This window comes from Palaemon carinicauda, chromosome 18 (assembly GCF_036898095.1).
Source record: "Palaemon carinicauda isolate YSFRI2023 chromosome 18, ASM3689809v2, whole genome shotgun sequence".
Lineage (NCBI taxonomy): Eukaryota > Metazoa > Arthropoda > Malacostraca > Decapoda > Palaemonidae > Palaemon > Palaemon carinicauda.
The window spans coordinates 85,711,172-85,723,550 of NC_090742.1; the positions used below are offsets into that span (position 1 = coordinate 85,711,172).

General features: G+C 33.6%; 1 protein-coding gene across 2 annotated transcripts in view; it reads right to left on the minus strand.

Annotated features, from left to right (window-relative positions):
• Positions 1-12,068: 12,068 nt before the first annotated feature.
• LOC137657126 (uncharacterized) overlaps positions 12,069-12,379 on the minus strand; it is a 740,415-nt gene continuing 740,104 nt past the window's right edge. For both annotated transcript variants that reach the window (XR_011047117.1, XM_068391486.1), the window contains one exon: positions 12,069-12,379. This exon is cut by the window's right edge and continues 177 nt beyond it. The gene's annotated coding sequence lies outside the window, so the exon portion shown is untranslated.

Genomic DNA, 12,379 nt, shown 5'->3' on the forward strand with positions numbered 1-12,379 from the left:
GTTATTGCACGGGAATATTATGAGGACAATATATCTGTTGATGAGATTATGTCTAAAAGAATTGAGGACAGAACTTCTACAACTGCTGCTGAATTACACGCCATTCACGAAGGACTGAAATTAGTAAAAACTAAGAGGAAGGATGTATTTGTGTTTGTTGATTGTCAAAATGCTTTGCTCGCCCTCAATAGTAAAAGTCCTGTAGATATTGACTTGGCCAATGGATATAAAGAACTGGTTTGTGCTATAGAACGAAATGGAAATTTCGTCCATATTTTCTGGGTACCTTCACATGTGGGTATTGATTTAAACGAGGTTGCTGATAAACTTGCTAAGGACGCCCCCAATAAAGAGGATGTTGACATAGAGAGTACTATGAGTCTAAACAGAGTTAAGAAAGGAATGAGGCTTAAGAATAACTCCTGCATTGATCGATCTACATTGGTTACCTGTTAAGGCTAGAATTGTTGACTCACAAAGCACTTACAAGTGATAAGCCTAAATATCTTCGTGATTGCTTGGTCCCCTACCCTCAAGCTACCAGCGCTGCTGTAAGAGTTAGACATGCTGATGACCCACACAGACTATTCGAAATTACTGTGAATCATGCAATAGGAGGAAGAACATTTAGTTATGCTGCACCGAGACTCTTCAACGACCTTCCACTTGATGTCAAGAATAGCAAAAATGTGGCAGCTTTCAAGAAAAACCTGAAGACTTATCTTTTTAGAAAGTGTTATAATAGTGACCTGAAAACTATTAAGCCTGAATACAAATGCTAGCGAAATAACTGATAAGATACAGAGCAAAATATTAACTGGAAAAAAAATATTTTCACACACCAAGGCCCGCCTGAACAGACTTTTAGTGTCTGATGGAGGGCGAGAAATAAACCCTTAAAAGTAAAAAGTAAAAGTAAGTAAGATATGTGTATGGGAGAAGGAGGAGATTCAAAGAATCATAAAAAATACAAGTGAAAGTATGATGCACTATTTATTTGTATCAGAAAATACAAATGTCACATATGGTAAGGCTTTATCTAAAATAGATACATTAGTAATGAGAATACGGTTGGGTTACAGATATTGTTGGCAGTATATTGACGGTGAAAGTGCTTCCTGTAGGTTATGTGGTGAATCACGTAAGCATACACTACATCATTATATATTGGAATGTAGTAACTTATCAAAATTCAGAAAGGACAGTTTTAACAATGTAAGAGATCAGGTATGTTATTTTTTAAATAATGATGTTTGTACCAAAATTGTCAAAAAGTTTCCTAACTTTTACTGGAACAAATAACGTAGGCATTGTTTGATATCTTTGTATAATACTGTTTGATAATATTATGTATGTATATTTCACTATATTCGTTGACGGGTTTATTAGCATGCTAATGCACCCCATTTGATGTCATTTTTATGTCAACAAATCCTTTGAATTTGAAATTTGAAAACCAGCACTAATATTAAAAACACAACCAGACTTCATCTTTATAATACTAGATTCTATAATAGTTCTCTTTATTATTATCATTATTACTTGCTAAGCTACAATCCTAGTTGAAAAAGCGGGATGTATAAGCCCAGGGGCTCCAACAGGGAAAATAGCTCAGTGAGGAAAGGAAACATGGAAAAATAAAGTTTTAAAAAGAGCAACAATATCAAAATAAATATCACTTTATAAACTATAAAAAACTTTAACAAAACAAGAGGAAGAGAAATAAGATGTACGATAAAAACAGTGTGCCTGAGTGTACCCTCAAACAAGAGAACTCTAACCCAAGACAGTGGAAGACCATGGTACAGAGGCTATGGCACTACCCAAGATTAGAGAACAATGGTTTGATTTTGGAGTGTCCTTCTAGAAGAGCTGCTTACCATTACAAAGAGGAAAGAGGCAACTGAACCATTACAGCGCAGTAAGAAGAATTGTTTGGTAATCCCAGTGTTGTCAGGTGTATGAGGACAGAGGAAAATATATAAAGAATAGGCCAAACTATTAGATGTGTGAGTGTGTAGGCAAAGGGAAAATGAACCGTGACCAGAAAGAAATATCCAATGTAGTACTGTCTGGCCAGTCAAAAGACCACATAACTCTCTAGTGGTAGTATCTCAACGGGTGGCTGGTGCCCTGGCCAATCTACTATTTTACAGTAGAGGGGCTCTTAAAAGTTCTTCCAGTTTATCAAATGATTATATTCATTTATGTGAACAAAAAGTGCGTTTGGACATATTACCAACTCGAACGCAATATTTATGTTGGTTTAATCTTGTTGTCAGCCTTTTACCACTTTGCCCAATATATTTGAAATCACAACCATTACACAAAATTTAATTTATGCAGCCTACACTATTACATGGAGAGTTCTTTATCAGAAGACATTTGATAAAGATGTATTAGCTCTATATAAGATTCCCCAGTCTTTTTAATTTCCCTTAAACCTATTAAACCCAAATTTACATATTTCAGCTCTTCTAGTAACAAAACAAGACCGTCTTCCCTAGACTGGGTCCTGGTATTGTATGTTGCAAGGCTCCAAAGGCGGTCTGTTCTCGTTCAGTGAATTTTAGTACCCAACCTCCCTGCAATGGGACGTATCTGCCCGCCACCTTAGGCAATTGTTTCACTGCCACTGGGGACTTGTACCCTAAACGGAATTGTATAATTCATGTCTGGGGTTTGGCCAATTTTTATCACCATGCTGGCCAAAGCAGATTGGTGATGGTGGGAGACTTTGGTCTGAGCGCTCATATCAAACCAACTCAATATGGGTGGCCATGACTAGCACAGCTTTGCTGATCACGGAGGTACGCAAGACTCTTTCACCAAGTTAAAGTATCTCCACTCAGAAAGATATATATATATATATATATATATATATATATATATATATATATATATATATATATATATATATATATATATATATAAACGATAAAGAGTAGGGAAATTAGCTAGTATTAATTTCTTCAGGAATTATCTTAGGTAAACAACACCTTACAGTCTAATCATTAAGTAACTAACTACTTATAAACATGAAAAAGCAACGAAACGTTACTTTTAACTAAGTCTATAGAGCAACATCAATTCATTTATTTCAATAAAACCCAACAAACAAAAGAAATTTTTAAACATCCTCCTTCAAATACACCAAGCTTTGTTAGCAAGTTACAAAACAGTATAACAGATTTAAATATTTCACATGCATTGCTGCTCGAGATTTTTTATACAAGATATTAATACATCAAACAGTTGATGTATAGACCGAATGATGGGAAGAGAAAGACACCAGTATAATCACCCACTTAATGCTTGAGCTTCAAGAGTCTGGGGTACTTTGCAATTTCTGGATTGTCGTACATCCATCTGCATAATTTCTTATTTTATGCAAGAACAATCATTGTAACATCCTCTGACAGCATGACTACAGAACGAGATGGAACTAATATAACAGCAGATAATATTGCTTAATTACAAATAGGACGCGAATTATTCTGATGCTTTGTAGAAATTTGATCTAAATACTCTACACTTTAACTGGCAAGGTTCCAAATACCAGGCTGTTAGCCCACTAGAGAATTTATTATGGGCTATCGTACTGAATTTCTTTTATCCTTTTTTGAAGGGGACACGAATTTTATAACATTTTAGAAATACAATGTAGCAAACATCTTTTCAATTCTTCTATCACATCTTTGATAATCATTCCTACCGTCGAATCCTAGTCCAACCGGGAATACCTACATCGATTCTTCATGTTCGGATGCCTGTACAAGTCAAGATATTCATATGCATCAACCTGAAATTCCTTCCCTGTATTCAAAAGTCTTTCTTTCACTATAAAAATTCCTTGTATTGAAAATCCTTTTATTGTAAACATCTCCAACGGTTTAAAGGGGAGTTCTCTTAACATATTCAACTGCAAAGACTACCCAAAAAGTTCACCAACTGACATACGTATATGTACAAACACAAATATACGGATATAGAAACGAAATCACACATAAGGATGTCAACTAAGTGTTTTTCACAATATGGTTTGCTTTTCTTTTATTGTTTTATAAAACATCTTGAGAGAGAGAGAGAGAGAGAGAGAGAGAGAGAGAGAGAGAGAGAGAGAGAGAGAGAGAGAGAGAGAGAGAGAGAGAGAATATTGTTCTGTATAGATATAGTTTCCTCATTTTCTTTCTGTCTCTTGAGATCGAGTATACAGTACGATTGCGGTCCAGATATATGAGGGGCATGGAAAACTGCCTCGACTACATATATCTTTCTCTATTTATAAAAAAAAGGGTAATATTTTTTTGGTCGTATTTAGGGATTGTATTATAAAGTAGAGAGCTGCTTTTGATAGATTGCCTGGATATTTTGGCTAGATGAGACTGTATTATTTAACTCTTTTGGAGCAAATTGAAAAGTATATTTGTCTAAGAAGCACGAGAATTTTAACATGGAAAAATAAAATGTTTTAATTTAAAAAGAGCAACAATATTAAAATAAATATCACTTTATAAACTAGCTATGGGTTCATGGTCAGATGCCATCAGCTCCCAGTTACATCTTTTGCGTATGTTCAGTTCCAGTTCAAATGTTGTTGTTGTTGTTGTTTTTTTATTCATCTTATATATTTTTCTAATGTATGCTTAGATCCATACTATTAGGAAAGTAAAAAAAAATATAGAATCTTAGCCTAAAATACGTATGAGAAAACCCCTTGTTCTATAGAACCCTTTAACTGAAAAATATAGAATAAAATTAGCCTTGTTTCTAATGAATCAAACTGAAAATATTATGAGAAAAAGTCTTGAGCTCTAATAATCTTTGACTAAAAGTAAGATTCGATAAACCAACAGCAGAAAAGCAAAGAAAGGACTTTTCAAAAATCAGCGAATTAGCTCTAAACAGCTAGCTGTCTGCGTACTACAAGCAACACGCGAGGGTATAAAGAGAGATAAAGGTTCCGTAAAAATGTCTACAATATTTAGCCGTACCAGATATAAAATATACCACAGAATGTGTTTGCCTGATCTACTTTCTTTCTTTGTTTCTGTAACTGAAGGCGAAAAAGATGGTTTATGTTAGTGATTAAGAAACTTCCCATTTCCACTTGATGTTAAGCATAATTATGAACTTCTGTTTTTAGCGCAAATCAATAAAAATATAAGACAACATTTATCTAACTATTTAGAAGACCATCCATTTACCCAGAAGCGATAAAATAAACACAAGGTTAACGATATCAGTAAATCTGTCGCTTCCCAAGAGTGAATTCTATCACTTGAGCATTACATAAAACAAGATCTAAAGAATAATCCATAACCTAAAAAATTCTAAAAAAGACAATAGTTTAGGAACGCTAAGTGGTTGAGACCATTTATAATTTTTTTTTTTTTTTTTTTTTTGGCGAGCTTTGTATTTCTGTTTCTATACCAAAATATTATCCTAAATTTAGAGGAAATCTATAAAAGAATAGAGTCGAACAGAACTATAAAGAGAAGAAATCAAGGAAAAAATATTTGATACATGACAGCGAGAAAGAAATTAAAAGTTGTGCCTGTTCTGTTCAGCTTTTTTATAAGTTGATGCATATTTATTCCTTCCACATCTATTGTTTACCTATCTGCAGTCTTTCTACTCTATAACAAATGAAATGTAAGTAAATCTATCATTTCCTTCACAAATAACTTCCACGCCAAGACATGCTTCAAGAAACCTTATGCTCGAACAAGAATCCAACTGCTTAATATAAAAATAACAATTAATTGTAAAATTTCTTTAGCCTTTTTGACTTATCCCCTTTTATGACTACTGTTGAATATAGCCATGTTGGACTCTGATATCCAAACGAGATATAAAAATATCCCATTACTTCAAATACTAGGGTTAATTTGATTTCACATGAACTTTGCTAGTGCTACTTTCAAAATGGTTTGTTGGCTTCCCTTCTTTCATAGCAAATTTATAAAATACATATTTAAAATAATAAATATATTTCTTTTTCTTCGGGTGATGATTAATTTCTTTATAGAATATAGTAGCTAAAATATATACTATTCACTGTTAGAAAAAAAAACCCGTAATTTTTATCGGAAATTATCCGTAAAAATATAGTTCTCAACCATATTTCAGTAAAAAAAAACAGGCGACCGTAATTTTACCTTGCTTTGTTCTTATCTTGTACGGGTTGGTGACCGTAATATTACTCGTTTACGTCAATATAACCGTTTTTAAAACTATAAAAATCCTGGAATAAATGCCAGAATTTTGCCGTTTTTTAATAATTATTTTTACAGTGTTACTCAGACCTAAGGTTTATGCTGGAGCCACACCAGCGTGTTATCTCTATGGAATATCCAAATATCTTCCCCCCTGTGAGTGGACTAATCTATTTCCATGTTGAATTAATCCAATCTAAAACCTTACAAAAGTTATTATAGCCGCCACTTTAATAGTTTTATGGGGTCAAAAGGAAAACCTAAGAGGTGTTAGCTGTTTATATTGGTAATTTCTGTAGATTGTACACATTTCTAAATGGCATATAAAAGATAGTTAAAAAATCGATCGTATTTCATACCCTTACTCAAAATAACTTAGATGATAATGTACGTCCTCTTGGAAAACAATTTTTTGCACATTTCGTTTTTATTAACAGATTACAACATTTTCGCTTATTGTACCTAAAATTAAGATATAAGCGGTAACGAAGTCCTGTAATGTTGCATGCAATCTGGTTAGATTAGGGCAATTATGGAAATTTTACATGCAGTATTTTTTCATGTTAAAATTAAGCTCGCGCTGTCTTGAAACACTATTTACAACAGGAGATGAAGGAACCATCTTCCCCGCTGATAACACCGGGTACTTATATCAGCTACAACATTAATTTGTGTTTACATAAAGGGCAATTTGGCATAAAGACAAGCGACACCCAAACCAAGTGCTAAATTAAAGTACTGTTAGTAATTATAAGAGAAACTATAAATCTTTGAAAAGTCCCCCACTTCAAGTAATGGCACTAAATAAAAACAAATTCATACGATCAATCTGATATTATTGCAGAGTCCGATAAATACATCTGTTGAAAGGGTTTGGGGTTAGCATTCATGTTTACCAACATTTCCGTAAACTGCGCTTCGGTTTTAACGATAAAATTGGCTTGTGATTTAAAGGTAATCTACTTTAAATAGTAGGAAATAGTGACGTGCTTCCGGATACTAATAAAAGATTACTCTGCGGTTAACATTACATAGGGGCTCCCGAAGGCCAAGATAAAGGTTTCCCATGGGATTGAAAGCTTGATGAAAGAATTTACAACACATGGATACCAATAGGTAGATTTATTAATTTTAAGCTTTAAAGGCATCTAATAAGTTCCTCTACATGATAGCAGCCTATAATTATGTATATTTCCCGTTATGCAAAAAAAGTAATAAATTACATAATCCGTCACGTACCAAAGAGAAGAATAAAATTCAGCGGGAATAACTTGATTCCAAAACTTTACTGTGCACATATACTCAAGCTTTGCATATCTCATTACCATAGAACGGTGAGAGCACGAATCCCGTAAACAAAACACATAATATACCAGATTTGTATGATAAACGATGTAAAAGATATCAATGGTGTGTACCTTTCTGGCGTTTGGTCACGTTTAACCTTCATTCCACTCATTAAGTCGGGCTTATTTTTTCATCCTGCAGGAATGTCTGCTCGTAATGAGAAGCAAGATAAACAGTGTCTGTTTCTTAAAGAGCAGCGTTGCTTATTTCCTAACATACACAAGGGCATGGTTAGAATCCGCAAGCGTTGAGGTAATTATTATATAATGCAGTGAATAGAATCATATACAGTATATATAAAGGGTGTGACGTGTATCATTGTGCTCTATATAAATATATACAAACCAAGCCTGATTTCCCAAACCCAAAATGGCTACTTTTTATAAAAAGGGAAAAATGCATTGGTCACTAACACATTCATAATCTACCTTTGAAAGAGTTGATGAATAGCCAGTGCAGACCTCATCAACAAATATAGCCTGTATACTGACGTGAAATTTCATTTGTTCAAACATTATAGTCCTGCTGACAGCCCCAATCTATTGCTGAAACAGCTGTCAAAACTAGATAATAGATTGATCAACCCACTTTCAGCTTCCGGTGTTTTCTTCAGTGCTATGACATTGAAAATAAAGAAAGGAGATATGTAAAGCTCAGGAGATTTGGGGAGCCACCAATACATCATCTGGTAGTCGCATACGATTATAAGAAAAGACAATGGACACAGTGCTTTTAGAAGTAGAAATGTATGGATACCCTGTATAGGAGTGGAGACACTACTACATGGTAGAGAGAATACTAGAGCAGCTATAGTATATGTTGTCTTAAGTAACACCACCACTCAAAGGGATTTCAAGGAATCAAGGGCCCCATGGTAATTTCCGATGAGGTGTGCAAGCCTTGTGATCTAGGCTGGGTTGGACACGCAATAATAGCCCTTGAGGATGCAACATCAAACCTATCACAGGAGTGTCACCAAGGAACGAAATAACGGCAGAACTGCAACATCAGTAAGTTGGGAATGATGCTACTCCAAAGAAACCTACAAAATTAAGCTCCAACAAACTACGAATTCCAAGTTTTATATTAGCCGTCAGAGGAAGTATGACGATGGAACTTTCTCTTGTGGAGCTCGTGGAACCAGTCTTGTGAGCTTGTGAATATCATAATCTATCTTCAACTTTCACAAAAAAAAAAAAATTATTTAATTTTTTATTCATCAAAACTGCTTTGTTAATTTCAAAGTTTACATTTATTTAAATATCTGTAACTTTCAAAGTTTTCACATATTTTTTTACCATTTCATTTGAGATAAACTTTATACTGAAGTGTTATTTAATTAATCCAAAATTATAGCCCTGGTGTTATCTATATACTAACCGTTGAAACACTTGTAGGCACCAGGTAATAAATTAAATTGAGGATGACAAGATTTGTGCAAAGATAGGAGGATGTTGCCTATGGATAGAACATAATGAGACAATGACCATGTATCTGTATCTATATATATATATATATATATATATATATATATATATATATATATATATATATATATATATATACATATATATATATATATATATATATATATACATATACATATATATATATATATATATATATATATACATATACATATATATATATATATATATATATATATATATATATATATATATATATATATATATATATATATATATATATATATATATATATACATATGTAAATATATATACGAGTGTGTGTGTATTGTGTGTAGGACCAAAGAAGGAACTATTAACTTATAACATCTGCATGCAGGAAAATCGAGATATGGACGAATAATATCTTTGCTGACCTGGGTTGAAAATTATCTTATATCTAATTAAAATAAAACTGGGAACATCCCCGAGACTGGAACAAACAGCCCTTATATTTGTTACTCTACTGTGGAATAATGTTCATCAGTGTGGGCTAGATCGTGCCATGCACATAAGGTAGACCCAGAGCTAAAAAAAAGTCCTGTCAGATTATTACTAACACCCCAAAATCAACACCTCTACCATCTTTATACAAAGTAGCCGGCACCCCATCACCCATATTCGACGAAAAACGCTAGCAAAAACTCAAAAGAATAAACAAGTTAATGATCCCAGGCGTCCACTCTACAATCGTCAGGAAGCAAGGAGAAGAATGAAATCCAGAAAAAGCTTTTCAACAGTGGATGGATTAGAACCAATCTGGGTAGTTGCTAACAAGCTAGAGAAGTGGCGGCAAAACGACAAATGGCTAACCAATGAGGCGCTGCCCAACCCAAACGAAGACCTGCGTAGCAGAACAACCCTCGTCAAGAAGGATTCGGTAACCCTAAGTTTAGGGCCTAAACAGAGCAAAGGTGAAAGTAGGAAAAACTGGAGATGACAGCCATAAATCGAGATTAGCCACCAACCATGAAATCACCTGTGGGGCAACACTACAAACAATGGAACACATCCTACGAGGGGACCCACTGGACCCTCATTGTTCGAATCAAAACCTCAGAGAAACAAATGACAATGCCCTCCTGTGTGTTGGACAAGGTCATGATAAGGTATGATGATGATGACGATTAAACTGCAAAACTTCTCTTTCATATACAGTACAATGATGACTTTCTTCGTCGTCTGCTTTGCCGGGAATGCATAATAAAATAATCAAGAGTGCATTAAAAAATTCACTCCTATCAACTATTCTATAATGAGGACTTTTTTTAAATTATTTTTTTCATCACTGAAAGATAAAACTGCTCAATTTTTTGTAAACTTTTCTCGTTTATTATTATTAAAGGGGAGAGATCAACCGGCTCAATGAGCCTAGCTCGACTCCCCTCACCTGGGAGGTGGGTGGAGGGAGAGGCTGAAATACACCGCAACTATTCCATTTAAGTGTGGTCTGACGCAATTTATAGCTGAACTCCCTACTTGAGATGAATACGGGACTCATTATATGTGCCGCAATTTATTTAAATGAGAGGATAAAGTTTATATATTTATACTTTATAAATGTAAAAACAATTTCAATGGATTTTTCAAAGTTACCATAAAAATAAAAGAAAAAAAAATCACAAGGAAACGATTAGATGAAACCGCCTGCTTAGTTCTATAGTTTTGCTTAGCTGTTTCAATAAACTGACGCACATTGTGCCTTTTCTTGAGGAGTATTCACATTTTAGGGGCTCTTTTAACAGTATATATATATATATATATATATATATATATATATATATATATATATATATATATATATATATATATATATATATATATATATATATACTATATATTAGACGCAAACATATACACATGTATGTACGTATGTACGTGTTACACAATGCAGAATAAATCTAATTTATACTTGCTTGAAAGAAAACCTCTTATGTTTCATGGAAAGATTTTCCACTCCCTGACCATTACGATAACGAGTAAAAATAAACCAATGCTAGCCTTAATCTAAGAATATTCCTTCCTTTATTTGTATAAAAAAAAAAAAAAAAAAAAAAAAGACGTATAAGACGTACTGACTTTATGTCTTTGAAAAGTTTCTAGAGCTGAAGTCTGGCGGGTGTCAATGCCAGCTGATGTTGTGAACGTTTACTTAACAAGAGGTTTACTTTGGCTCATCAGAAAAGGACGAACAACACAGTATCTGCTGTATTATTTTTCGCAGGAGCCACTTCCTGCTTAGTAATAAGTACTGCGGGTGAACTTTCCTACACAGGGTGTTCATCCACAAGTAACGCGCTCACTAGAACCACCACATATCTGCATGATTTTCGGATTGTGAGTTATGCATATTTTCATTTTCAACCTCTCTTCTACTATATAATAGTACATAAAAAAAATTTTAATTTGGAGAAAATGTGAGTAACTAGAATGGCAAATGTGCGATATCAATAATTTGTAGTTTGTTGATGTCGTTATGGAGAAACAGCCAGGGAAAAAATTGCCTGTCGAATACAAATAACAGCTTTGTTCTATAACAATGTTAAAACTTAGCAAAACACATTTAAGAATTACATCTTAGATAATCTAAGAATGTGATTGGCTGATGATCGTAACGTGAACATTGCAAAACTTCATTTATGTTTTTTTTTTTGTCTTTTTTGTTTCCTGTTATATACTAATAGGCTACTGTTTTGGTGACGACCTCAAATTACCAATTAAAGTATAAATGTGGTAATGGCCAGGGTGATTTTCCTCTGGACCCATAACCTGTTACCAAATTTTGAGAAAGGTTTTATTAATCAGTTTATAAATATTGCAACAGACTTTACAGCAGACATTTCAAGTAAATTAACTCATTTCACCTACCTACAAAGTGGATTCTTCTTATTTTTGTACAACTTTATTTTATAATTACATCTTTTGATTTTACGGCCCTCACCGCGTGGTCCATGGAACAAGACAGGTAATGAAATAATTTTGAAAAAGTCTCTTTATAAGGGAAATTTTTCTTGATTAAATGATTGATTTGGGTTTTCATGGTATCCTGTGGAAAATTTTATTCGGAGTATATTAAATACATAAAACATAATCAGTATACACCGTGTAACATTTTATTCGGAATATACTAAATTCATATACATAATACATAAACGTGTAAACACATTTTGCACACATAAAAAGTAATCTCATTTAACACAAAGTATACATATTCACGTACCAGTGGAGAAATGTTGAAACCGGAGAATTAAAATAATCTAGTTTGAAACTGGACTAACAAATTGCATCTCGGGTTGAAGAAATCCTCGCTTACTGGCTCATTATCAATTTATTACTTGAGCAGTTTTT